This window comes from Lithobates pipiens, unplaced genomic scaffold (genome assembly GCF_037356315.1).
Source record: "Lithobates pipiens isolate NorthernLeopardFrog02 unplaced genomic scaffold, aLitPip1_a1.2 Scaffold_19, whole genome shotgun sequence".
In the NCBI taxonomy this organism is placed as follows: domain Eukaryota; kingdom Metazoa; phylum Chordata; class Amphibia; order Anura; family Ranidae; genus Lithobates; species Lithobates pipiens.
The window spans coordinates 485,791,619-485,818,629 of NW_027507764.1; the positions used below are offsets into that span (position 1 = coordinate 485,791,619).

General features: G+C 43.4%; 1 protein-coding gene across 3 annotated transcripts in view; it reads left to right on the forward strand.

Annotated features, from left to right (window-relative positions):
* RALYL (RALY RNA binding protein like) overlaps nucleotides 1–27,011 on the forward strand; it is a 1,540,715-nt gene that overhangs the window by 649,086 nt on the left and 864,618 nt on the right. For all 3 annotated transcript variants that reach the window (XM_077492950.1, XM_077492948.1, XM_077492949.1), the window contains exon 3: nucleotides 2,553–2,601. The gene's annotated coding sequence lies outside the window, so the exon portion shown is untranslated. The remainder of the gene's footprint in view (nucleotides 1–2,552; nucleotides 2,602–27,011) is intronic.

Sequence of the window (27,011 nt, forward strand, 5' to 3'; positions counted from 1 at the left end):
TTATACAGAAACGTACGCTCTGACCTCGACATAAAACCCTCCATACAATTTGAATCTTATTCATGACACCTCGACTTAGATACAAATACAATATTACAATTTACAATTTATAACCAGTCCCAAATGCTCAGAACATTCTCAGAATCTATGCAAACCAACAATTTCTTGATTCCTTGGAACTAGGGTTCTCTGTCACTATCTTACTGTTAGATGATATATTGATGTCAATAGCCTAAAAGTTATGATGTTACCATACCATGCCTAATGCCATACTTGTATTATGTGTTTCTGTAATATACCTCATATTGCTTGTTCTCTTGTATTTGAAAAAAAAAAACCTTACGGAAAAAAAAGCATTTGAACCCATAACTACTGTATCAAAAAAACAAAAGACACTGGAGAGTTAAATGTTTATGCGTGTGTTAAGTCTGTGAAAAATGAATACCAGTCTTTAAAACCCATGCTCACTCTAAATACAGTATTTGATTGGGCAGATGCTATTTTTTTTTTTAATTACCCAACCTGGTTTGATTTTTTTTTTTTTTAAAAGACACAACAATTACCACATACACTATTTGTAATGTCAAATCATCAAGAACCAAACATAATAATGAAACAGTTGAGGCAGAAACTAAAAATATATTGGGCTTTATTCAAGAGCACACCAGATATATAAATGATGGACAATATGCACAAGTAAGTACTCTTCAAAAACCATTGCAACTAGGTTGTAATTGAAATGGGCCCACTCCCAATTGCACATTGTTATACTTTCTTTAATTGCTGATCTGGCCAGATGGATTTATCTGTACTTGGAGGTGAGGACTTTAGAAACTATAGCACGGAATTTGTCCCAGGCAGCCTGAACCTCAGGAGTGAAATCAACAGGGAAGTGAGAAGCCAAGACCACCTGGATGATATGAGACAGCAGCTGCAAAGAGAAATAGAAAAAAAAAAAAAAAAAAAAAAAAAAAAATATATATATATATATATATATATATATATATATATATATATATATATATTTATATTGTGTGTGTGTGTGTGTGTGTGTGTGTATTTAATAAGGACAGTAATGTTCAAACTGGTTTAAATTAAGAGTATTTGCTTTCCTGATTTGCAATGTTTATATTGTGTTTTTATTGTAATTCTAAAGGTAATTCTGAATTAATTTGACATAACAAAGCTTAATAAAAAAAAATACTGAGTTATAATCAGCATAATTCCAATTGTTGCATATAGCAGACAGTTAGGCTTTATCTTTCAGAACCTAAGAATCAGATTGGTAACTGGAGAAAAGCTCCACAGTTGTTCCATTTTTAATATTAGGTTTATTGGAAAATTCCAGAAAAGTGGGGAAAGTACAAACTGGATATTCGTTTTAAATTTAATGTATGCACAACACAGAGAAAAAAATATTTTGCCCACAGGACTATTAAAGAGTCACACCTCAATATCTATAAAAATATGAAACTGTACTGAAACTGTACTGTCTTCCCTAATTTTGTGAAGCTGTTGCTATGACATAAATCTTGTATAAGAATAATAATAATAAAACTCATGGCTCAAACGGCTTTCACACCAAGCTTATTTTTAGCGCCACTTTACCATTGTTTTTATTATGTAAAATATATAGTATAAAAAAGTGTACCTAAGCACTGATGTGATAATATGTAAAATAATAATAGTGTAAAATAGGAAATACCTAAATAATTAAGCTGCAACCATTCTCTTAGGTCCCTTGCATACTGGGGCGGGTGTGGCATCAGCGGTAAAGCGGTGCTATTACCGTCATTTTAGCGGCGGTATTCGGCCACTAGCGGGGCGGTTTTAACCCCCGCTAGCGGCTGAAAAAAGGTTAAAACCACCTGCAAAACGGCACTTTGCCAGCGGTATATTCGCGCTGCCCCATTGATTTCAATGGGTAGGAGCAGTTTAGGAGCAGTGAATACATGGCTCCTTGACGGCTCCAAAGATGCTGCTTGCAGGACTTTTTTTTACCGTCCTGCCAGCGCACTGTTCCAGTTTCACTGGAGTGAAAGGGACCAGGTTTTTTCAGGCGCTATACATGTGCTATTTTTAGCTCTGTATCGCCTGAAAAACGCCTCAGTGTGAAAGGGGTCATGGTGTTCTGACACCTCAAAAACTAGTATAACAAACAATAGTGCACTATAATCAACTTTCTATTAATGTGCACCACTTGTGCACGTTAATAGGAAGTTGATTATAGCGCAGTATTGTTTGTTACACTATATTATGTAAAATATATAACACTGGACTCCGTTTGTTCTTTGTGGATTCAATTGGCTGTGGCCCTTTATTATAGATATTAAGATTTATAAACAACATATAATGTAATATCACTCTTTAAAACTGCATATTTAGCTCAGCTATTGCAAGATCAAGCTAATACAACTCAAAGTCCGCTTTCAGAAGAAAGGGACAAAACCTCTATAACTCGACCTTTGACAAGGGAGGAAGGGTGGGATGTGCTTTCCTCTTTATTTCCTGCTGACTGCATGAATTAATGACACATTTTCTTTCTTTTATAGGTACCTACTTGTGCCAGGACTGTTGAAAACAGCATTTAACCAATCACAGGTAAGTACAACTGACATCTAAATAAAATGTATATACATAATATATATATTTACATTTTTTTATTATTTACAATTATTTTGTCTGCCGCTGTCCCATATGTGAAGGTCGTGCACATTTTGCCCTACCTTCCACTTTCATTTTTTGCATGTACTTTAATGTGATTACTTTATTTATGGACCTTATTGTTGGCACTGCCTTGTCTGGTTTCTTTGTATGTATTTTCTCATTTTGTTAATTGCATTGCTGTAATTACTTTGACAGCTGAACCAGACTGATCAGAGCACTACTTTCCCCTAGTTATGGTACAGACTGCTGCACATCATTGCACTGGGTGGCCACATTGGTGTCAGCTCCTGTTACTATTGGTTGCTATCATTTGGTTTTCACATCCAATCTTTTTGGTCTGTTTTCTTTCATTTGCAGCTATTGTATTGCCCTACCACATCTCTTGTTACTTTATTATGTCATGTTGCAAATTATGGGTTGTCTATTCCTGCCTAGTGTTTACCATGGGCACAGGCAGCGAATTGTGAGTGCTACAGGTATTCTCCTTTATTTCCATATGCCAATTTGTATGCATTAGCTACATTTGTATACTTATATTTCAGCCATAATGCCACATTTTGCTGTTCTTGTTGTGGTTTTGGCAGTTTATAGTGATTTATTCCTAGCCCTGTATGTGTCCTTACACTGCGTGATCACTAGGGGATGTTGTGGATTGGTGGGAGTTTGGATTTATTGTTCTAAACACAGTTATGTTTCAGTGTCTTGAGAAAGACAGGCTGAACTCCATTGAAAAACATAATAAAATGCTGTTGTGTTGACTTATCTCTGCTACAAAACGTACAAGTGTACCTCTATAGCTGTTTTGGATTTGTATGTAATAAAAAATATATATATATATATATATATATATATATATATATAATATAAGTTTCACATTTCTGCAAAGCAGCACTCACAGGACTGACCAGGCACTACTGCTATCTTATCTTCTGAACCGTACATGCTGTATGTGCTTATATAGGGTAAGCATCTTATCACTATATGTTGATTACACAGCATATACACCCCCTTTGTGTTTACTGAGCTATTTTTCATAATTGTGGTTTTGTGCATTACATGATATTACATATACAAATATGTGATTAGAAAAATTATAACTATAAGTTGACTTTAAATAGTCTGGAGCTGTTACGCTCAAACAGTGAAAATTCCATATAAGTGAAAAATGTGTTGCATAGAGTGAAACAAAATATATTATTGGTATACAGTTCAGTGCAAAGTCCAAACAATATATAACTTTCAGTGAGAGTAATCTGTGATTCCAATTGGTCTCCAACACTATCCAACATCTTTAAGGAGTGATCTTGAGTTAATACCACTACCATCCAATGGCATCCATTAGATCCCCATATTTTGATAAATGTCAGAAATGGCCTTATAAGGCCATCATATATTACACACACCAGAAATAGAAAAAAATGTCCACATGGTGTCACTCTTTGAACATCTCCAGAGTGACACCTAGTGGAACCTATTGAATCAAATTATTCAATTAATTCCAGAACCTGCACAATGAATCCAACAAAATTGACTATATACTATCACATTTCAAAAGGATGTATCAAATCCATCCTCAGAGCTAAAATGCATTTAAAAAAACAAGTTGCAGTGTCAATAATTGACACTGTGACACTGAATGAACAATGATAAAAAAAAAAATGCCAAGACTGCCTCTGATACCATTCATCACAACTTTTTCAGTGCAACATCATAGTGTGAAACGACTGATACAAAAACATTGGCACATTTTGTGCAATGACAGGGTGCTGAATATGGTCTTAACTAAGAAACCTTGGGTCATTTTTAGGGGTGCTCCATCATAAAGGGATAATATAGCCCCAAGTGCTTTCAATGCACCAACTAAGAACCTCTGTTTTTTTCAAAATCTTAATGGTTATTATCAGTGTAGAAAGTGACAGGTGTGTTCCATCAATGGATGTAGAAATAGACGTACATACTTTCATTTTCACCAGCACGTCCCGGACTTATGAGATATAAGTGTTCTTCCACAGGGTAGTGTATTTATTACAGTGCCCTTGTGGACTCCAATATTTGGGCCAGATGAAGAGTGCTCTCTAATGTTGTTAATATGTTCATTTAACCTCACTTGTAAAGGGTTTTTAGAACCACTCTGTGTCAAAGCATTATGATTTGGTACACAATAGAGACCCCTCTAATACCCTGTTTTTGGGTATCGATAAATATAGACCTCATTGGAGAGGGAGCTCTTTGGTTAGGGAGATATTAAGGTCAGAGATGGCCTGGATACATAAGTTAAAATCATAAAACCACCCCCATCAAATCATTCTCTGCAGCTACTACCTTTTGTACCACCACCCCTCCCTTTAGAATGTAACCTCTACGAGCAGGGCCCTCCTGTACCTTTTGTATTGAACTGTACTGTAATTGTGTTGCCCCCCCCCCCCCATACATTGTAAAGCGCTGTGTAAACTATTGGCGCTATATAAATCGTGTATAATAACATAATAATAATATGTTCCTTTCGGTTGAAATGTGGACACAGATGTAAGTGCATTTATAAACAATTCTTGAATTTTTTTTGGGGTGTGGTTTGGTTTATGGCTGTGTAAACCCATATCTGAGTCGCAGGTGGCCATAAGGGTGCTATGTAAGGTTTTAGGGGTAAATTCAGTTTTTTGGTTTATGGGTATAGGGAGAAAGCCCATCTTCTGATCTTCCTTATGTAAAGATAAGTTAATCCTCTTCTTTTTGGAATTATATTCCTACCCTAGTATGGTTTAGAATCAAAATGGGTTATATATGTGTAGATTTGAAGGGTCCCTTTTTGAGTGAAGCCCAATGATTGAGATGAATTATTGTAAGGTGTTTGTCATCAATCCACTAGATGTCACTATAGAGACAGTTTTGGTATAACTCCACACACAGGCTGTTATCACCAGTTTTGGGCAGTGGCGTCTTTGAGTAGTAAAAAACAAAACAAAAAAACGAGTGGGTTTTGAGAGATGTTTTTTAGCTGTAAAAATGCTCTAAAGCTGATAAACGCGGATAAACATCGATAAACACTCAAAAACTTCGCTCCCCAGTGTTTTTTAACATTTTTGATCCATTGAAAAAAAATGCTAAAACACGAACGCAGAAGAACGCTAATAAACGCTAAAAACCGCTATTGCAAAAATGTTGAAAAAAGTTGAAAAACTCACTGCAAAGCTTCTGGTGTTTTTATAACGTTATTATAATGTTATTATAATGTTCAGTCTGCATGAGGCCTTAAACTAGTGGGTTCTGAGAGGAATTTTTCAGCTGTTTTAAAAAAAAGTAAAAAAAACTTGGATAAACGTTAAAAAACGGCGCTCACTAAAACGCTAACACTGCAAAATGCTAATAAAGCACTAATAAACGCAAAAAAAAAAAAGGTATTGCTAAAATGTTGGAAAACTCACTGCAAAGCTACTGGCATTTTTATAACATTTTAACGTCCCGTGTGCATGAGGCCTTAAAGTTTATGTATAAGCATTTTTAATTTAGAATTGAATAGAGAAGGTTTAAAATCTGTTTTTGATGTCTGAATCCTATTAAGGAGATTTTACTTAAAGGACTCCAGTTTTGTGGGGGGGGGGGGAAAGAGCAAATAAAAAAAAAATTGTATATACAATTTCGACTCAAGTCACATTGTAATTGAATGTTATTAACAATGATCTTTCCTTTTCAATCTGCAGCACTGTAATTGTCTGTAAAATGCAATGCAGTATGGCTACCTGGAGGTGTTCTGTACACATTCTGTACACATTCTGTGCCACAGTCAGGGCAGCACAGTCCTGTGCCAGTGTCCCAGTGTGCCAACCTGTGCTTGAGCCCCTGACCCCTCCCTCTGCCCGGCCCTTACCCCCACCTATGCAGGGCTCCACTGCGGTGGTCTGGAGGTGTCAGTCCAGTGCTGATCCTCAGCCATGGTGCTGGCATTGCCTGCTGATTGGCTTCTCCACTGCTATCTCCCTCACTGACACCAGCACCGAGATAGAGAGCACTGACACCAACACCAAGATGGAGAGCACTGACACCAGCACTGAGATAGAGAGCACTGACACCAGCACTGAGATAGAGAGCACTGACACCAGCACCGAGATGGAGAGCTATGACACCAGCACCGAGATGGAGAGCACTGACACCAGCACCGAGATTGAGAGCACTGACACCACACCAGTACCGTGATAGAGAGCACTGACACTAGCACCGTGATAGAGAGCACTGACACCAGCAACTCGCTGCGGGACCCAAAAATATGACACCGCTCAACCTCTTCAAACAGGAGGGTAGGAGCATATAGTACAGTGTGCTTTTTTTGTACAATTGAGCAAAGGTAGAAAAAAGGTCCATGTGCTAGATTATATAAATTGTTTATAGAGTTATGCATATACATGGTCTACTAGTCACATATTTTGAATTCCTCCGAGATCCATGCCTCATTCATTTTTATAAATGTAAGGTAGTCAACACTGTCGTGAGCTAGGCGAGTACGCTTATTGGTCACGATCCCCCCTGCTGCGCTAAACGTCCTTTCGGACAGGACACTGGACGAGGGGCAAGCCAACAGTTCCATTGCAAATTGTGCAAGCTCTGGCCAGAGGTCAAGCCTGCCCACCCAGTAGTCCAGGGGTTCATCACTTCTCAGAGCGCCCACATCGGCCGTTAACCCGATGTAGTCGGACACCTGTCGGTCTAGGCGTTCCCTGATGCTGGATCCGGATGATAGGTCGGCTGAAAGAATGATCTCATATCAGAAGTGACCAACACATCTTCAAACCACCCTCTTCTTGCAGGCGCTGTTGGATTGGTACCCGCAACTCTTTCTCTGGGAGTGGGAATTCCTCTGCTAGCGCACGCAAAAGCAGAATGCAGCATTTCTCTCAGCAAGGCCTGTAAGTGCTCCATTCTGACAGCCCTCTGTGATGGTGGTAACATTTCCGCCATTTTGTGTTTGTACCGGGGGTCTAAGTACGTTGGCACCCAGTACTGGTCCTTGACCTTTATGCTTTTTATACGGGGGTCCCTGTTAAAACACTGGAGCATGAAGGCCCCCATTTGCACTAAACTGGAAGCAGTGTGGGGGCCTAGCTCCTGCTCATCATCCAGGATAATGTACCTTATGTTCTCCTCCCCCCATCCAAAGACAACAACAGGGATCCCAGAAAGGTTTAAAGCATGCTCTACTTGCTCCTCCTCATCTGCCCCGGCACCATCCTCCTCTGACTCCTCTTCAGACTCCTGTTGTTGAGTTGTCTCAGATAGAGTAGCCCCCCTGGGAATTCATCCAGCATTGCGACTTCCTCATCTTCCCGCTCCTGCTCCTCCACAGCTTGATCATTGACACGACGCAATGCACGCTCCATAAAGAAGGCATAAGGTACGATGTCACTGATGGCGCCATGGCTGCGACTGACCAGTTTGGTGATCTCATCCAAGAGCAGCCACTGGCGTGTTGGAAAAAAAACAAGCTCCCCAGAACCTGTTCTGCCGTAGAGTTCGTACAGGTAGTCATTAACTGCACATTTCTGCTGGAGCAGCCTATCAAGCATATAGAAGGTTGAGTTCCATCGCATCGGGAAATCACAAATAAGACGTCAGACTGGCAGATTGTGTCTGAATGTCAGCAAGGCGAGTCATGGCCGTGTAAGATCTTCTCAAATGGGCCGAGATTTTCCTTTCCTGCCGCAACATGTCCTGGACCCCAGGGTATTTGACAACGAATCGCTGCACGACCAAGTTTAAGACGTGTGCCATGCATGGCATGTGTGTAATTTTGCCCTGTTTCATTGCGCAAAGCAGATTGGCACCATTGTCACACACCACTTTACCAACTGTAAAATTGAGCGGTGTTTGAGTTGATCTGCTTGTGAAAGCAAAGCTTAAAGGAGTGCAGGGCCAGTGTGGCTCTTGGCTTCCAGGCACAACAGACGCAGCACAGCATGGCAACTTCCCACCTGGCATGTCGAATAGGTTCTGGGGATCTTGGGTGGCGCAGCGGAAGAGACACCAGCAGCGGAAAAGGAGTCAGCCGAGGAGGAAAGGGAGGATGGAGTAGGAGGAGGAGAAGAGGCAGGCCTGCATGCAATCCGTGGCGGTAAAACCAAATCTACATGGGTGCCACGGGTTACATGCTTGACGGCCGTCAGAAGGTTCACCTAGTGGGCAGTAAAAGTTATATACCTTCCCTTCCCGTGTTTGCTAGACCACGTGTGTCAGAAACCATGAAACAGAAGTACAATCAAATCACACTTGTTTATTAATAAAAATAAAAGGTAAATAGAAAAAAGCGTAGTCAAGCATAGTCAGAGTTCAGTAGCCAGATTGGGTAGTCAGCCAGTCCAGAAGTCAGAGATCCAAGGAGAGCAACCGCAAGCAGGATTAGAAGCCAGGAGGGATGTCAGCAAGCCAGTCTTTGAAATAAACAGCAGGAGATGGTTCCTTGTGATGTGACCAACGTGAAGGCAAAGGAAAAAGTGAGCTGGAAGGCTTTAAATAGGCAGGTCAGACGAGCATCATCGGGAACAGCTGGTAACTGTGGAAAGAGAAGAGAGCTGGCAATTAGCCGACAGCTGAGCGGCCCCAGAGGAGGAAGGGCTAAACCAGCCCTGACAACGTGTCTGTGGTCAGATGTATCTTGGCACTGACACTGTGTGCCAGAGATACATTCACTTGCTGCTGAACATGGCCATATAGCTCTGGGATGCCCTTCTGTGAGAAATACTTCCTTCCTGGGACCTTCCATTGTGGTGTTCCAATGGCCACAAATTTTCAAAAGGCCTCCGAGTCCACCAGTTTATATGGCAGTAGTTGGCAGGCTATCAGTTCTGACAAACCAGCGGTCAACCATTGGGCAAGAGGGTTACCTAGAGTCATCATTTTTTTATGCTCGAACATTTGGCCCACGGAAGCCTGCCTTTTTGCAGAAAAACGTGAGCTTGCCGTGATGGAAGGTGGAGTGGAGGACAATTGTGAGGAGAGAGGAGAAGGAGAAGTAGAAGACGAGGCTGGACAGTGAGAGCCTGGAGTGTGGCTTTGTGTGTTCCGTTGCTCCCACTGGGCTCGGTGATGGCAGCTCATGTGCCTTCTTAAGCCGGTCGTCCCTAGGTGAGTGTTGGGCTTACCGCGACTTATGCGTTGACTGCAAAGGCTGCAGATGGCAACACTATTGTCAGCAGCAGACATGTTAAAAAAAGCCCACACTGCGGAGCCATGTTTCGGCATCCTGGGAGCACCAGATGTGACCGTACATGGTCGATGCCTCGCTCCTGATACATTAGCAGTCTGGTTTGTCCCTCCTGTGCAAATGTAAGTTCCGGCTGCTGGTCCATATCTCCCTCTGAACTCCCCTCCTCTTCCTCTCTTGTGGGCACCCACGTGACATCCCTAGACACGTCATCATCAATGTCACCTTCCCCACCACTATAATTAGAGATCGCGGAGTAGGCAGCAACAGCGGGGACCAACCTACTTGGGCTGATCTGGGTACTGTCGTCAGACTGATGAGTGGCGATTGTTGCTACCTCCTCTTCCTGATCCAATGCCAAGAGTGGCCGTGCATCGGAAATGTCTTGTGATGGATCGGAAAATAGTTCCTGTGACTCAAGCGGAGGGTATATGGTGGTGGTGGTGTTGGTGGTAGTGTCTTTGGGGGTGCACACAGCAGAGAGTGAAGAAGAGGGTGCAGAAGAGTAAGGCTGAGTGAGCCACTCAACCAAGTCTGGTGCGTCCTTTGACGAAATCGAACACACCTTCTGCAATTTCCCACTTTGGCTGAAGCCTGTTGCACCTGCCCTACCTCTACCACCCCTGCGGAAGGGCCTGCCTCTTCCTCTGCCTGTAATTTTTTAAATGACCCTGTGACAAAAGTCTGTAGAGAAGTGCAGTATGTATGTGGAAGAAGGTATATAACACCCCGCTTCAATCTGTCGTTTTTGGGGGCCACTGGTCTATCACACCAGTTATAATTACTTTTTTTTACACTGATAAAAGACTGCTGCAGAATAGGGCAGCAGTCAGCAGCAGTGCACCAGCACCCTATATATTGTACACCTATACCAGTCCTTAAAAGGACCTTTGTGGACCTAGTAGCTAGTGATTTGAAGACTGTCCCTCAGTCCCTACACTGATAAAAAACTGCTGCAGAATAGGGTAGCAGTCAGCAGCAGTGCACCAGCACCCTATATACTGTACACCTATACCAGTCCTTAAAAGGACCTTTGTGGACCTAGTAGTAATCGCTAGCTAGTGATTAAACTGACTTTCCCTGCTCTACACAGCGTCCTGTCCCTACACTGACAAAAGACAGGCTGCTGCAATCACCAGCAACGTAGTTCACTGAAACCTATATACTGTACTACACCTATACCAGTCCTTAAAATGACCTATACCTAATAGCTAGTGATTTGTGTCACTACAGTCTCTCCCTGCTCCACAAAGCATCCTGTCCCTACACTGACATAAGACAGAATGTAAAATGGCCGCCAGATCAGGTCTATTTATAAGGTAGGGCGAATGTCCAATTGTCCATGTGCTGAAATGTCTCAATTGGCTGTCCTGTACCCCATGATGGATGTGTCATCATGGGTCAAAGTTCTTTCACACTGTAAACACATATGTCCGCCGGGTGAACAGCAGCAATAGTTCGCCGGTTTGGCGAATCGCGAACACGCAAAATTCACCGCAAGTGCCCCGCCGACTGCTGTCTTTTCGCTTTGACAGCTGTTATATGACTAAAGGCATGGCCACCAGGTGATGTAAACGGGTGACCTTGCCCCCTCTGACATCACATGAACATCGAGCTCATCGAGCTTATCCCTACTTCTTATGTCACATGACGTCAGAAGGGGTGGGGCCATCCAGTTATGTCACTGGGTGGCCCCGCCCTTGGCTATAGAACAGCTGTAACCGTGAAACGGCTGCAGTCAAATTTTTCCCATTTCCCCTGGGTTTTTTTTCTCCGCACCGTTGACGATGGATTTACACCATGGTACATAAAGGAAGCCTTTACTTCCAATAGTCTGTTACCTATCATTACTCAAATCACTGGCTACATCTTGTCACCTTTAAGGCTGCAATATTTGCAATATATACCCCTTCTTAACAAGTGACATAACAAAGTTTCTATTCCGCTCCTTGTGTTCCTACTCCTACATAGGCTATCCCCCTTTCAGTCTATCATGATGGCTGCTTTCAGACTAATCCACCTAACCAACTACTCTATAGCTGCCAGCCCTCTCCACCAATCCCTCCACTGGCTCCTGCTCATCTAACACAAAAAATTCAAAATACCTGCATGCAAAGCCATCCATCTTTTTACTTGCCGTATTACTTGCCTCTCCCTTTAGACTGTAAACTCTGAGGAGTGGGGCTCTCGCAACTGAGCTGTACTAGATCGTATTGTAATTGTAATGACTTCCTTAACCACTTTCAGGCCGGATCATTTTGCTGGCCAAAGACCAGACTACTTTTTGCGATTCGGCACTGCGTCGCTTTAACTGACAATTGTGCGGTCGTGCGACGTGGCTCCCAAACAAAATTGACGTCCTTTTTTTCCCACAAATAGAGCTTTCTTTTGGTGGTATTTGATCACCCCTGCGGTTTTAATTTTTTGCGCTGTAAACAAAAATAGAGCAACAATTTTGGAAAAAAACACATTATTTTTTACTTTTTGCTATAATAAATATCCCCCAAAAATATATATAAAAAAAACAGTTGTTTTCCTCAGTTTAGGCCGAAACTTATTCTTCTACATATTTTTGGTAAACAAAAATCGCAATAAGCGATTATTGATTGGTTTGCGCAAAATTTATAGCGTTTACAAAATAAGGGATAGTTTTATGCCATTTTTATTAATCATTTTTTTTTACTAGTAATAGCGGCGATCAGCGTTTTTTTATTGTGACTGCGACATTATGGCAGACACATCGGACATTTTTGCCACATTTTTGGGACCATTGTCATTTATACAGCAATTAGTGCTATAGAAATGCACTGATTCCTGTGTAAATGACACTGGCAGTGAAGGGGTTAACCAGGGGTGGCAGTGTAGGGGTTAAGTGTGTCCTAGGGGCGTGTTACTAACTGTGGGGGGCTGGGCTGTGTGTTAGTGAACAATGATCTCTGCTCCAATCACATGGAGCAGAGATCAATGTAACTTGTTGCTAGGCAAAACGGGGAGATGCTGTTTACATCGGCATCGACCCGTTCAGCCTCCCCGTGAGATGAGTGCGGGTATCCCCACGGTGATCGAGTCCACGGGATTCGCGACTGGACTCACGGGGGTCCCGACCAGCGTGCGCCATCGGTGGGAAAAAACACGCGATGGCAGGGCGGCAAATACACATGGACATACCTATACGCCAATTTGTCTGCCCGTGCCATTCTGCCAACGTACATCGTCGTGTGCCGGTCGGGAATTGGTTAATTGGGTGAAGCTTTGCCCTGATATACATTTTGAAAAATAATAATAATACTCATGGTTCATGGTGGTGACATTCTTGCATGTACTTGCGATTACTTGTGATTACTTTATGTATGGACCTTGTTGTTGGCACTGCCTCGTCTAGTTTGTTTGCATAGTGTTTTCTCATATATTGTTAATGTTAATTGTATTGTTGTGATTGCTTTGGCAGCTCCTCAGACTAATCTGAGCACTACATTTCGCTCAAGTGATGGTACAGGCTGCTATACATATTGCACTGGGTGACCACATTGGTGTCCAGCTCCTGTTCCTATTGGTTGCTTTCACTTGGTTTCCACACCCAATCTCCTTGGTCTGTTTTATTTTTTTTTTCATTTGCAGTCATTGCATTGCTACTTTATTATGTCATGTTGTAAATTATGGATTGTCCATTCCTGCCTGGTGTTTACCATGTGCACAGGTAGCCATTTTGTAAGTGCTACAGGTATTCTCCTTTTTTCCACTCTTTCTGCATTTACCAATTTTTATGCACAAGATAGTTTTGTATTGTTTTTAATGTTTTTTGTTTTGGTGGCCTCTCTTTTACCTCAACCCTATCTTTTTACCCTTGCACTGTGTGATGTCATCAACAGGAGGTGTTGTGGATTGGTGGGAAATTGGATTTATTAATATTTTTTAGCGTCTTGCGAAAGACAGACTGAGCTTCATTGAAAAACATTAATGAAAAAATCGAGAAAGGGGGGGACAAGGAGAGTGGGACTTTATGTGAAGCACATGGAAGCGAAAGAATAATTATGTGGAACAAAGGAATTTTATTCATATCACAATGTAAATATACATATAATGTTGGTACACGATAACAACAATCATTCCCCCTCTTTCTCAACTTAATAGGGATGGAAATATGTGACCCTACTGGGCCATAATTTAATTTAAAGTCCCACAGGGATGGAAATACATAACCTTACCAGGTTTAGGCTTCCTGAAAGTCCCCAAAAACTTCCTCTCTTTCAATTAATAAAAAAAATGATGTTGCTTTGACTTAACTCTGCTGCAAGACTTATACCACTATATCTGTTTTGGATTTGTATGTACTATATGCCGTGTATACGCACAGGACTGGGCAGGCACTACTAACTTATCATCTAAGACATTCATGCTGTATGTGCTGATATAGGGTAAGCATCTTATCACTATATGTTGATTACAAAGCATATACACTCCCTTTGTGTTTACTGAGCTATTGATGATCATTGTGGTTTTGTGCATTACATGGAATAACATATATTTTATAAATGTATTCAATCAGATTGCATTTACGAGTTGGACATTTCATTATTTTCAATAATGTTTCATCTCTTTTCTACCATTCTGGGGGGTTAGGAATACCAGGCAAGCATATTTCCAAGAGCAATAAGATCAGATATCTTAAGCCGCGTACACACGTAGCCGTCTGTCCGACGTACTTAGTCTGGCAGACTTCCCGCCAGACTGTCCGTCGGACTTTCCGAACGGGCTACTTGCCCACACACGGCACTTTTTCAGCGGACTAATACGGCGTACTAAGTCCGCCGTACTATCCGCCCTACTTTTGAAATGAACGGACTCGCCCACACACGCGGAGGAAAGTCCGCTCATTTCGAGCGCGTCTCCAGTTAGGCGGTGACCGCGAAGGAGAAGCCACCGGCCCCGCCGCCTTGTATGGACTTAAAGGGGAACCCCCAACGCCGAAAAAAATCGGCGTGGGGGTCCCCCCAAGTCCACAACAGACCCTTGTCCGAGAACGCTACCCGGCCGGCCCTACCCATTCACCTGTAAAATAAAAGTACAAAAAAAACACAACACACGAGATAAAATACTTTATTGCACAGCTCCGGGGGTCTTCCGTCTTCGGGGGTCTTCTCGCCGGACTCCTCCGCTATCTTCTTGTAGCTCTTTTGCTAGCGGAGGAGTCCGGCTTTCTTCCTCGCCGCCGGCCTCTTCTTCCGACTTCGGGGGTCTTGTCCCCCTCTTCGGTTCTTCTGCCGGGCCACCGCGCCTTCTTATAGCTCTTTTACAGGCGGTGGCCCGGTCTTCTGTCGTCGCCCCCGGAGCTGTGCAATAAAGTATTTTATCTCGTGTGTTGTGTTTTTTTTGTACTTTTATTTTACAGGTGAATGGGTAGGGGTACATTGTACCCCATACTCATTCACATAGGGTGGGGGGCCGGTATCCGGGGGCCCCCTTATTAAAGGGGGCTCCCGGATTCTGATAAGCCCCCCGCCCGCAGACCCCGACAACCAATGGCCAGGGTTGTCGGGAAGAGGCCCTTGTCCTCATCAACATTTGTTTGCTGGTTTTCTTGTGCATCATCTTTAGAAGAGGTTTCCAGTGTGCGGCACTGGAAATGGGCACTGTATGACAAAATCCTTTACAGTGTGATACACAGTCATATTTAATAGCAGATTTTCCTATTACCCCTGTCATATATGTAGCACCAGCTCCTGAAGAGCACACGCTATGTGTTTTTCAAATTTAAGGTGACACCTGAACTGCAGTTTTGGTTTGCGTACAATTGTCTAAATTTGGACTTCGGCATCAGTCTGACTGGACTATGAGATGTTCAGCCTGACCACAGGGGGCACTGTCTCTTCTGGCAGGCATGGAAATATGGTCTGGTCGGGTTCTTAAGTTACTCTCTCTCGGAGCCTGCCCAGTGGGAGTGGCGCTCTTTCTGTGTTTTCTGGGAGAGGGTATTTAAGATGCGGATGTCACGTGGTTCAGGGTTCTGGTCCAGAAGGATGTACTGACTTCATGGTCCTGGTCCTCCTGACCAGCCCCCAGGAAGGCTATGGCCTGGGGTGCGGATCCACCCAATCTTGTTGTCTCGGGGCTGGCTAGCCCGAGGCAAGGAAACTAAAGGAGGATTCTGAGGTGTTTGGGTGCCGTCTCCGGTTTGGGAGAGACCCAGTGACTCCATGCTATCCAGAGGAGGACTCTTCAGAAGAAGGCCACATATGGGTTGGTTTCTTAGCAAGAGCCTGGAGGAGTTGAAGTACCCAAGAGAGGCCGATCTCGTGGATATCGCCAAGCTGGCTGAAAGATCCAGGTATCGCATGAGTGAGCACCTTGTTGGCTGCTAGTCCTTGTGAGCGAGGGACTGTCCAACTTGAGTGAACATACAGTTGCGAATGGCTATTCTCTGGATTCAGTCAAAGTAAGCAAGTTCTTCAATATTGACTTTGACACTAAGAGTACCTGGTCTTCCTTTCCAACCCTTTGATGCCATTTTAAGAGACTGTTCATTGTCTAAGTTTTTGCAAATAAAATCCATTTAAGTGGATCTGTCGTCAGTCTCTCAAGTTACTGGGCCATCTACCACGGGACACCCCTAGACGTGAAGTGAGGGGGAAGAAGGTAACGGTAAGCCCAATCTAACCAGCAGCTCCTTCGGGGGTTAGTGCTACATATACATATTACCCAAGATTCATAAAAATCTAAATGATCCTCCGGGTCACCCCATAGCGTCCGGTGCTGAGTCTGTTACAGCTTCATTGGCTTGATATTTGGAAAAATGTATTTCACCTCTTACTAGACAAATGAAATTGTATATATGTGATTCATATGATTTATTTATTGAAAATCTGGGATTTTGCTGTTTCTGCAGACTCAATACTGGTCACGTGGGATTTTTCAAGTTTATACGCATAACACCTCCTAATTGCATCACGGTTATACAATACAACATAAATTGCTTTTTTGATGCAATTATTGCAAATTATATTAGAGGAAAATGTTTTCCTATTCAGAGAAACATACTATGTACAAATTAGGTGCGCAGCGATGGGTTCTAATATTGCACACCCATATGCAAACACCTTTGTTAATATAGTTGAAAAATCTTTGATTTTTAACAATGTTTTATTCAACGAAAATTGTAAATGTTGGTTCAGATTTTTGGACGATGTTTTTGCGATGTGGGAGGGCGACTTGAACACTTTATCATTATTTAATACCTACATTAATTATATGATACCTGGTCTGGAGTTTGATATGACTTGTAGTCAAGAAAAAGTGCCCTTCTTGGATACATGTATTATTATTATGATAAATCGGTGACTTAAGCCGCGTACACACGTAGCCGTCTGTCCGACGTACTTAGTCTGGCGGACGTCCGCCAGACTGTCCGTCGAAATTTCCGAACGGGCTACTTGCCCACACACGGCACTTTTTCAGCGGACTAATACGGCATACTAAGTCCGCCGTACTAACTCCGCCGTACTTTCGAAATTAAGAGACTCGCCCACACACGCGGAGGAAAGTCCGAGCGCATCTCCAGGTGGGCGGGGCCCGCGAAGGAGATGTCGCTGGCCCCGCCGCCTGGTATGGACTTAAAGGGGAACCCCAACGCTGAAAAAAATCGGCGTGGGGGGTCCCCCAAAGTCCACAACAGACCCTTGTCCGAGCACGCTACCCGGCCGGCCAGGAAAGGGGGGGCGAGCGAGCGCCCCCCCCTCCTGAGCCGTACCAGGCCACGTGGCCTCAACATGGGGGGGTGCCTTTGTGGAAGGGGGGCCCCGCGGCCCCTCCACCCCAAAGCACCTTGCCCCATGTTGATGAGGACAAGGGCCTCTTCCCGACAACCCTGGCCGTTGGTTGTCGGGGTCTGCGGGCGAGGGGCTTATCGGAATCCGGGAGCCCCCTTTAATAAGGGGGCCCCCAGATACCGGCCCCCCACCCTGTGTGAATGAGTATGAGGTACAATGTACCCCTACCCATTCACCTGTAAAATAAAAGTACAAAAAAAAAACACAACACACAAGATAAAATAATTTATTGCACAGCTCCGGGGGTCTTCCGTCTTCGGGGGTCTTCTCGCCGGACTCCTCCACTATTTTCTTGTAGCTCTTTTGCTAGCGGAGGAGTCCGGATTTCTTCCTCGCCGCCGGCCTCTTCTTCCGACTTCGGGGGTCTTGTCCCCCTCTTCGGTTCTTCTGCCGGGCCACCGCGCCTTCTTATAGCTCTTTTACAGGCGGTGGTCCGGTCTTCTGTCGCCGCCGCCGCCGCCGCCTTCCGTTCTTCTTCTTCTCCTTCTTCTCCTGGAGATGTTGACTCAACGCTCTCTCTGGCCACAATGCCAGGGACGCGCTGCGCGGCCACTTATATAGGGACAAGGGGCGGTGTCACATGGCTTTATGTCACATGGGTTGGTGTCACATGGTTACCCCACCCCCTTATGATGTTACAGTCCCCATGTGACATCAACCCATGTGACCAACCCATGTGACATAAAGCCATGTGACACCGCCCCTTGTCCCTATATAAGTGGCCGCGCAGCGCGACAGAAGACCGGGCCACCGCCTGTAAAAGAGCTATAAGAAGGCGCGGTGGCCCGGCAGAAGAACCGAAGAGGGGGACAAGACCCCCGAAGTCGGAAGAAGAGGCCGGCGGCGAGGAAGAAAGCCGGACTCCTCCGCTAGCAAAAGAGCTACAAGAAGATAGCGGAGGAGTCCGGCGAGAAGACCCCCGAAGACGGAAGACCCCCGGAGCTGTGCAATAAATTATTTTATCTTGTGTGTTGTGTTTTTTTTTGTACTTTTATTTTACAGGTGAATGGGTAGGGGTATATTGTACCCCATACTCATTCACATAGGGTGGGGGGCCGGTATCCGGGGGCCCCCTTATTAAAGGGGGCTCCCAGATTCCGATAAGCCCCTCGCCCGCAGACCCCGACAACCAACGGCCAGGGTTGTCGGGAAGAGGCCCTTGTCCTCATCAACATGGGGACAAGGTGCTTTGGGGTGGAGGGGCCGCGGGGCCCCCCCTTCCCCAAGGCACCCCCCCATGTTGAGGCCACGTGGCCTGGTACGGCTCAGGAGGGGGGGCGCTCGCTCGCCCCCCCTTTCCTGGCTGGCCGGGTAGCGTGCTCGGACAAGCGTCTGTTGTGGACTTTGGGGGACCCCCACGCCGATTTTTTTCGGCGTTGGGGTTCCCCTTTAAGTCCATACCAGGCGGCGGGGCCAGCGACGTCTCCTTCGCGGGCCCCGCCTACCTGGAGACCCGCTCGAAATGAGCGGACTTTTCTCCGGGCGGGAAAAGTCCGCTCATTTCTAAAGTACGGCGGACTGGCATACACACGGCCGGATTGTCTGCCGAATTGCGAGTCCGACGGACAGAATTTTGGAAAAACCGAAATTCTAAGTCCGCCGTACTGTCGGGTCAAAAAAGTATGCCGGAGGCTACACACGGGGGGATTGTTTGACGGACTTGAGTTTGCCGGACTTTTCCACTGGATTGTTTGATCGTGTGTACGCGGCATTAGTAGTAATTTATACACAAAACCAACCGATCGTAACCAATGTTTGCATTTCGAGGAAGAAAGCCGGACTCCTCCGCTAGCAAAAGAGCTACAAGAAGATAGCGGAGGAGTCCGGCGAGAAGACCCCCGAAGACGGAAGACCCCCGGAGCTGTGCAATAAATTATTTTATCTTGTGTGTTGTGTTTTTTTTTGTACTTTTATTTTACAGGTGAATGGGTAGGGGTATATTGTACCCCATACTCATTCACATAGGGTGGGGGGCCGGTATCCGGGGGCCCCCTTATTAAAGGGGGCTCCCAGATTCCGATAAGCCCCTCGCCCGCAGACCCCGACAACCAACGGCCAGGGTTGTCGGGAAGAGGCCCTTGTCCTCATCAACATGGGGACAAGGTGCTTTGGGGTGGAGGGGCCGCGGGGCCCCCCCTTCCCCAAGGCACCCCCCCATGTTGAGGCCACGTGGCCTGGTACGGCTCAGGAGGGGGGGCGCTCGCTCGCCCCCCCTTTCCTGGCTGGCCGGGTAGCGTGCTCGGACAAGCGTCTGTTGTGGACTTTGGGGGACCCCCACGCCGATTTTTTTCGGCGTTGGGGTTCCCCTTTAAGTCCATACCAGGCGGCGGGGCCAGCGACGTCTCCTTCGCGGGCCCCGCCTACCTGGAGACCCGCTCGAAATGAGCGGACTTTTCTCCGGGCGGGAAAAGTCCGCTCATTTCTAAAGTACGGCGGACTGGCATACACACGGCCGGATTGTCTGCCGAATTGCGAGTCCGACGGACAGAATTTTGGAAAAACCGAAATTCTAAGTCCGCCGTACTGTCGGGTCAAAAAAGTATGCCGGAGGCTACACACGGGGGGATTGTTTGACGGACTTGAGTTTGCCGGACTTTTCCACTGGATTGTTTGATCGTGTGTACGCGGCATTAGTAGTAATTTATACACAAAACCAACCGATCGTAACCAATGTTTGCATTTCGATCATTTCCACCCATCTGGGGTATTCAAATCAGTTCCCAAGAGTCAGCTAATTAGGGTAAATAGAATTGTTACTAATAGTGAAGACCGAGATAAACGTTTAGATGAAATGGAAAATAAACTTGCTCAGTGGGGGTATCCCATAGAGACTACCTAAGGAGAAAAGGAGAAATATGGCCAATCAAAAGAGAACCACTAGCATGATTCAAAGATTACCATTTGTGTCCCAATTCCTTCCACATTCATTTCTAGACATGGGCACACTGAATTATTTCGTTTCGGAATTTAGTTTTCGTCCGAAAAATAAATTTATTTAGTTACTCCCGAAATTCGTTTTTATTTATTTAATTTTTTGTTAAAAATTGCATTAGTTCGGAAATCCAAATTAATTAAGGTCAAATCTGTCATTGAAGGCTTATGGTGTCTGTCGAATGTTCAAAGAAGATTCGATGGAGCAGCTAAACTGTATGACTTTGTATGGCTTAGCTGTTGTGTCGAATCTTCTTAGAACTTTTGACAGACACCATAAGCCAAAAATTCAACATTTGTATGTTTTTCGCTGTTTTGTCGTATCTTTGTCGTTCATGTTGAATGTATATAGTTCAAACAGAAAATGGACTGATGATAGTGATCACTGATCAGACAGGTAACAAGAGTATATAGAATCTCAATCTATAATATAGAATTTATAATAAATCCCCCCCCCCCCCACAACACGGGCAGCCTCTGAGGCTATCGCAACACTAGCAACACTAGTATCACTATCAAGTTCACAACACTAACACAATAGCAGCAGATTATTATGAAAAAGTTAAGTTGAACTGTAGCTTGCTTCACTATTGTTCTGCTGCTGTGCTTATGCTTATTGCTAAATAATTTAGGTTCTCTGACCAGCTAAGATTGACTGTCTTCTGAAATGATTCAGTGTCTGTGTCTCTCTCTGCTAGCAATCGTAAGTAAAAGTAAGTTGGCTGTACGTGTGTACTTAGTTCTAGATATTTTACTGCTCCTCCTCTTTGGTTACAATCAGCCAATAACATTCATCATCATCGATATTTTTATTTTACTTCCCCCACCCAATTCCAGCAGTGATCTTTTCTCTCTCTGTCAAATCTTTTCTCTCTAAGTAGAATAATCCTAGACTAATAGAGTTAAGGTTAGGCACAATCGACCACGGGCTCGATAGACACAGATTGTTATTGTCAGCGTCATGTTGAATCTCCTATCTATATCAAACTGTTATCTCAACGAAAACGAAAATAAAGCATTTGTTTATGTCGGTTCTTTTGTTTTTCGGATTCTGCATTTTTATTATCATTTGTTAAAATGATAATGAAAATACCTGAAATTCGGATGAAAAATGCATTTGGACGAAAATGAATGCACATGTCTAATCATTTAGAATACATACAATTATTAAAAATACACTGGCATATAGTATAAGAAAATCTTCCACAAATCCCTGAAATTCATTATCCTCCATTTTTCATCGTATCGGAAAGGCAGAACTATACACAGCAGATTGGTCAGATCTGACCAGTCTCGACAAAAAACTCAAAATGTAACCTTTTTGGGACCACAAAATCATGGATCTTATCCATGCTTAAGTTGTATACAATGTAATTCGATGATAAAGGGAAAGTTTTTGGCACATCCACATAGAGGCAATACAATTGACATAAAAGGGCATCATACATGCCAGTCTTCTTATGTGATATGTTATAAAATATCCACGCGGCTATTTATATGTGGGTGAAACAACACAAAAAGTAAAAGATAGAATTGGGAGACATAGGGATAAACTCACAAAATTACCATTGGCGAGACATTATGTTGAGATGGGAAATTTTTTATTTTTTCTGGACATTTGTTGATGGATTTATATACAAGGATAAATGGAACTTTTTCTATGTGATTGGAGCCTGATTACATCTCATTGAGCCATTTCTCTGGATTCTAGGATGAAAATAATTATGATAATTTGTATTGATTAATTGGTTAATTGATGCCTAATGGATTTCTGGTGTGAAATGTAACAATATAAAATGAAGTGAGAATGTCAGTATACATCTTGTTCTCATCTGAAGAAGGGGCGTAAGCTTTGCAGCTCAAAACTTGATTTTTGGAATGACATGTTAAGTACGTAATTTATTACATGTGGAATTAATACATTTTAAGTGCAGCAATCCATATATATATATCTATAATCAGGTTGTTGCAAAGGAGCACTCACGGGACTGACCAGATACTACTAACTTATCTTCTGAACCATGCATTCTGTATGTGCTGATGTAGGGTAAGCATCTTATCACTACTACAGTATATGTTGATTACAAAGCATATACACTCCATTAGTGTTTACTGAGCTATTGCTGATCATTATGGATTTGTGCAATACATGACATTACATATATTATGAATGTATTCATTTAGATGGCATTTACAAGTTGGAAATTTCAATATTTTTATTAATGTTTCATCTCTTTTCTACCCTTCTGGGGTTTAGGAATACCAGCCAAGCATATTTTTAGGAGGAAAAGCTCACATATTATTGGACTATCATAATTCCACCTCATAATTGTTATTTCAAAAGAGTAACAAAATATTTTTTGTAAGGGACTTTCGTTAAACACAGAATAACTAGTGGCATTTTTTTTCAGTTTTGGTTATGGTGGGGAGGGATTAGAATCCATCTCAGGTTTTTATTGCTGTCTGTGCCCCCATTAGGGAGATTCCCCCTCTTTATTTGTCCTGTCTACCGTTATCACCAAGAGTGAAATCACTTTCAAGAGTGAAAGTGTGTATCACTTTCAAGAGTGAAAGTGATACAAATCCCAAATTCAAAGTTGTCAGCAGAACAGGAATAGAGGGGAAATAGAGGGGGCACTGGTTCTAGTGACAACCAGGGATTTGCTCACAGTTCCCGTTTTGGCTATAGGACATGAAGTGAAAGGAAATCTCTCCAAAGGGACACAAATAAACAAAATGGAGAAAGGGTAGAACCTATTTATTTGGGAACCCAAGCTCACCTAATGTTCACGTGCACAGATTCAGGCCATAGGCCACTACTGTGACATCCTCATGGTCATAGTCCTTAATCCCCCTAATGTCCAGAGCACCTCCTTGTATGAGCTTGTGTCTTAGTCATGGTTCAGATTAAGGCTCTGGAAATCTATCTAACACCAATGGCCTGGGCCACCTGACGTGTCGCGCCTAAGGGGGGTCTTCTCTCACCATCAGGCTCCATGGGGGAAGTGTCCCAGCCCTCTAGATTATACTTTCCCTACTTTTATGGAAACTCCCATGAGACCTAATATTAACCGGTTCCTGACCGGCGCACGCCGTTGTATGTCGGCAGAATGGCACGGGCAGGCATATTGGCGTACAGGTACGTCCGATCTTCAATGCCGCCCTACCATCGCGAGCGCGCCGGTCGGGTCCCCCGTGAGCTCAATCGCCGTGGGCATACCCGCGATCATCTCACAGGATGGCTGAATGGAGGAAATGCTGTGTAAACAGCATTTCCCCATTCTACCTAGCAACTAGTGATGCTGATCTCTGCTCCATGTGATTGGAGCAGAGATCAGCATCTCTGCTCCATGTGATTGGAGCAGAGATCAGTGTTCACTAAATGAAAGCCCAGCCCCCCCACAGTTAGTAACACACCCCTAGGAACACTTAACCCCTACACTGCCACCCACTGGTTAACCCCTTCACTGCCAGTGCCATTTACACAGGAATCACTGCATTTATATAGCAGTGATTACTGTATAAATGACAATGGTCCCAAAAATGTGTCAACAATGTCCGATGTGTCCGCCGCAATGTCGCAGTCACAATAAATCAAGTAATCGCCGCAATTACTAGTAAAAAAAATAATAAAAAATTATTAATAAAAATGCCATAAAATTATCGCTATTTTGTAAACGCTATAACCTTTGCGCAAACCAATCAATCGCTTATTGCGATTTTTTTTACCAAAAAAATGTAGAAGAATACGTATCGGCCTAAACTGAGGGGAAAAATGTTTTTTTGTATATTTTTGGGGGATATTTATTATAACAAAAAGCAAAAAATAATGCGTTTTTTTCAAAATTGTCGCTCTATTTCTGTTTATAACGCAAAAAATTAAAAACACAGGGGTGATCCAATACAACCAAAAGAAAGCTCTATTTGTGGGAAAAAAAGGACGTCAATTTTGTTTGGGAGCCACGTCGCACGACCGCGCAATTGTCAGTTAAATCGACACAGTGCCGAATCGCAAAAAGTGGTCTGGTCTTTGACTAGCAAAATGGTCTGGTCTGTAAGTGGTTAAAAATGGAACAACGGTGAAGCTGTTGGACTGCCTTCTGGACTGATCCTTTGGTTATTTGCTGACCATATCTCTGCCTATTGCCTGTACTAACCCTGACCTGTTTATTGACCATGTTTATATTTATTGCTTGGACCAGTACTTTGCCCATTTGCTGTCCACATGTCTGCTGCTGCCAGTACTTTCCCATCTGCATATCCCACTGATTACACTCCTGTGAGACACCAGTCCCACTGCACTACTGTAAACACAGGTACTCTTTTGTTTACCCTTTGGTCAGCATCCTGTACTTCCTGGCCTGTGAACATAGCATTGTGCTATAGATGAACCTAATAGGTTAGGCTTGCTTGGCTTTTTGGAAAAGGGACTGCTGTAGGTGAGCACTAAGCTATGTTCACTGATCACTCATACAGGGGCAACTATTACAGTGCATTGTTGGTTAATTTTTGCTGTACACAAGATGTAATATCGGGTACATAATCAGCCCAGGTATTGAAAAATTCTCATATATGTGGTATTCCCATACTTGAGTAGCAGAATGTGTTTTAGAGTGTAATTCTAAATATGCTGTGTGTTAGAACTATATCATTAATTGACAATTGCAGCCTGTATGCTGGACTTAGAACACTGCTCAAGGCCAGAAGTAATATTCATGAGCTCCCTAGATGAAGGGGGATCAGGCTGTCAAGAAGCCCATCCGAAACAATGTATGCAGTACATGCAGTAGTGGCTGGTGCTCCATATTTGGGGGGAAGCAAACAAACTTGCCCCCCCTCATCTAGGTTGGTTAGTGGCAGGCCAGTCAACAAGTGTTTGCTGTGGCTCCAGAGGAAAGCCTGCCTCTGAGTCCCCAGCATCAGGCATTTGTTTTTTACTCAACGGCCTCTTTGATAGTGGAGAAGCTGCAGGAGAGATAGCTTGATCCTTGATCCGTGATCTTTTGTCTTCCTTATGTAGGAATTGTACAGGCATTGTAGATGCATCCGCTGCAAGTGAGTCAGAGCTGCTCTGTGAGGGCTGCTGTGGAGAGGGAGCATGCTCCATGTCCCGTTCGGTCTCTTCTCCGGAGGCCACTGTGCTGCCAGCTCCTGTGAAAAAGTCTATGAGCCGTTTGGGCTGTGCAGAATTCACAGCCCGATTTTTTTTCCTACTAACCATTGGACAAATCCCTTTAAATCGTTTTGTTCCGAGGAACAAGCTCAAATGATCTGGATTCACTTTGGTGTGTGTGTTTTGGAGGTCGGTTAAATGATGGGATTAACATTAGGATCGTGCACTACTCCTGCTGGATATATCCATATGCGCTTTATGACTACCTGTTATAGGGGTCATGGAAGTCTGGTGAGTAGGATGTATGACAGGTGGTGGTGGTGGAAGATATTTCAGTCAAATTTACCTGCTGTCCAGCAGGGATTTGAAGTTTGTGTGCACTATCTGAAGAAGTTGATACATTGTCTGAAGACTTTGATACATTGTTTGAATATTCGCTATTTGCACTACTGAACTTATTTTGTGTTTGGACTTTTTATACACATATTATTATATTATCATGTTGGTGCTCAGTTGAAACCACTTTTGCATATTTGCACTTTATTAGGGAAGGAGTGCGGCTTAATCAATTTAGTATTGATTTTTACTTATCCATTTTCTTTTTTACAACATGCTACTCCTTAGTCCTTTCAAACTTTCATCTGTTTAATTATTCTAGTTGCACTAATCATCTTTCCACTTTGCGCTTGTTCTGGAGTTTTTAACCCCTCATTCACAAACTAAAAATCTTGCCAGTTTATAAAGCATTAGGATACTACTTACAATAGTCAAGTTGCATTCCTATTGGCTGAAATGGCATACCACCCTTTAGAACTGACTTATCTTATGAACCATAAATGCTGTATGTGCTGATATGGGGTAAGCATCTTATCACTATATATTGATTACAAAGCATATACACTACAGTTGTGTTTACTGAGCTATTGCGGATCTTTGCAGTTTAGTGCATTCAGTTACATGTCATTACAAATATATATTTAAATGCATTTAATTTGATAGCATTTACAAGTTATAAACAATAGTTTAAGATTGTTTGAATTAAAATTCTATCTATTTTACACCTGTCTGGTAGTCAAAAATACCAGACAAGTGTAGTGCTTACCCCCCACAGGAGCCACTTGGTATGATGGGTTCTCCATTCTGACACAACACTGTAAAGCTGTACTGTCCTCTCTGATACCCCTGGGTATGTTGGAGGCTTCACACACCTGTATAACCTGAGTGTAAATATACTACTGCACTATGTTAGCCTAGAGGAAATAGGCCACAGACTCCTTAATGGTAGCTC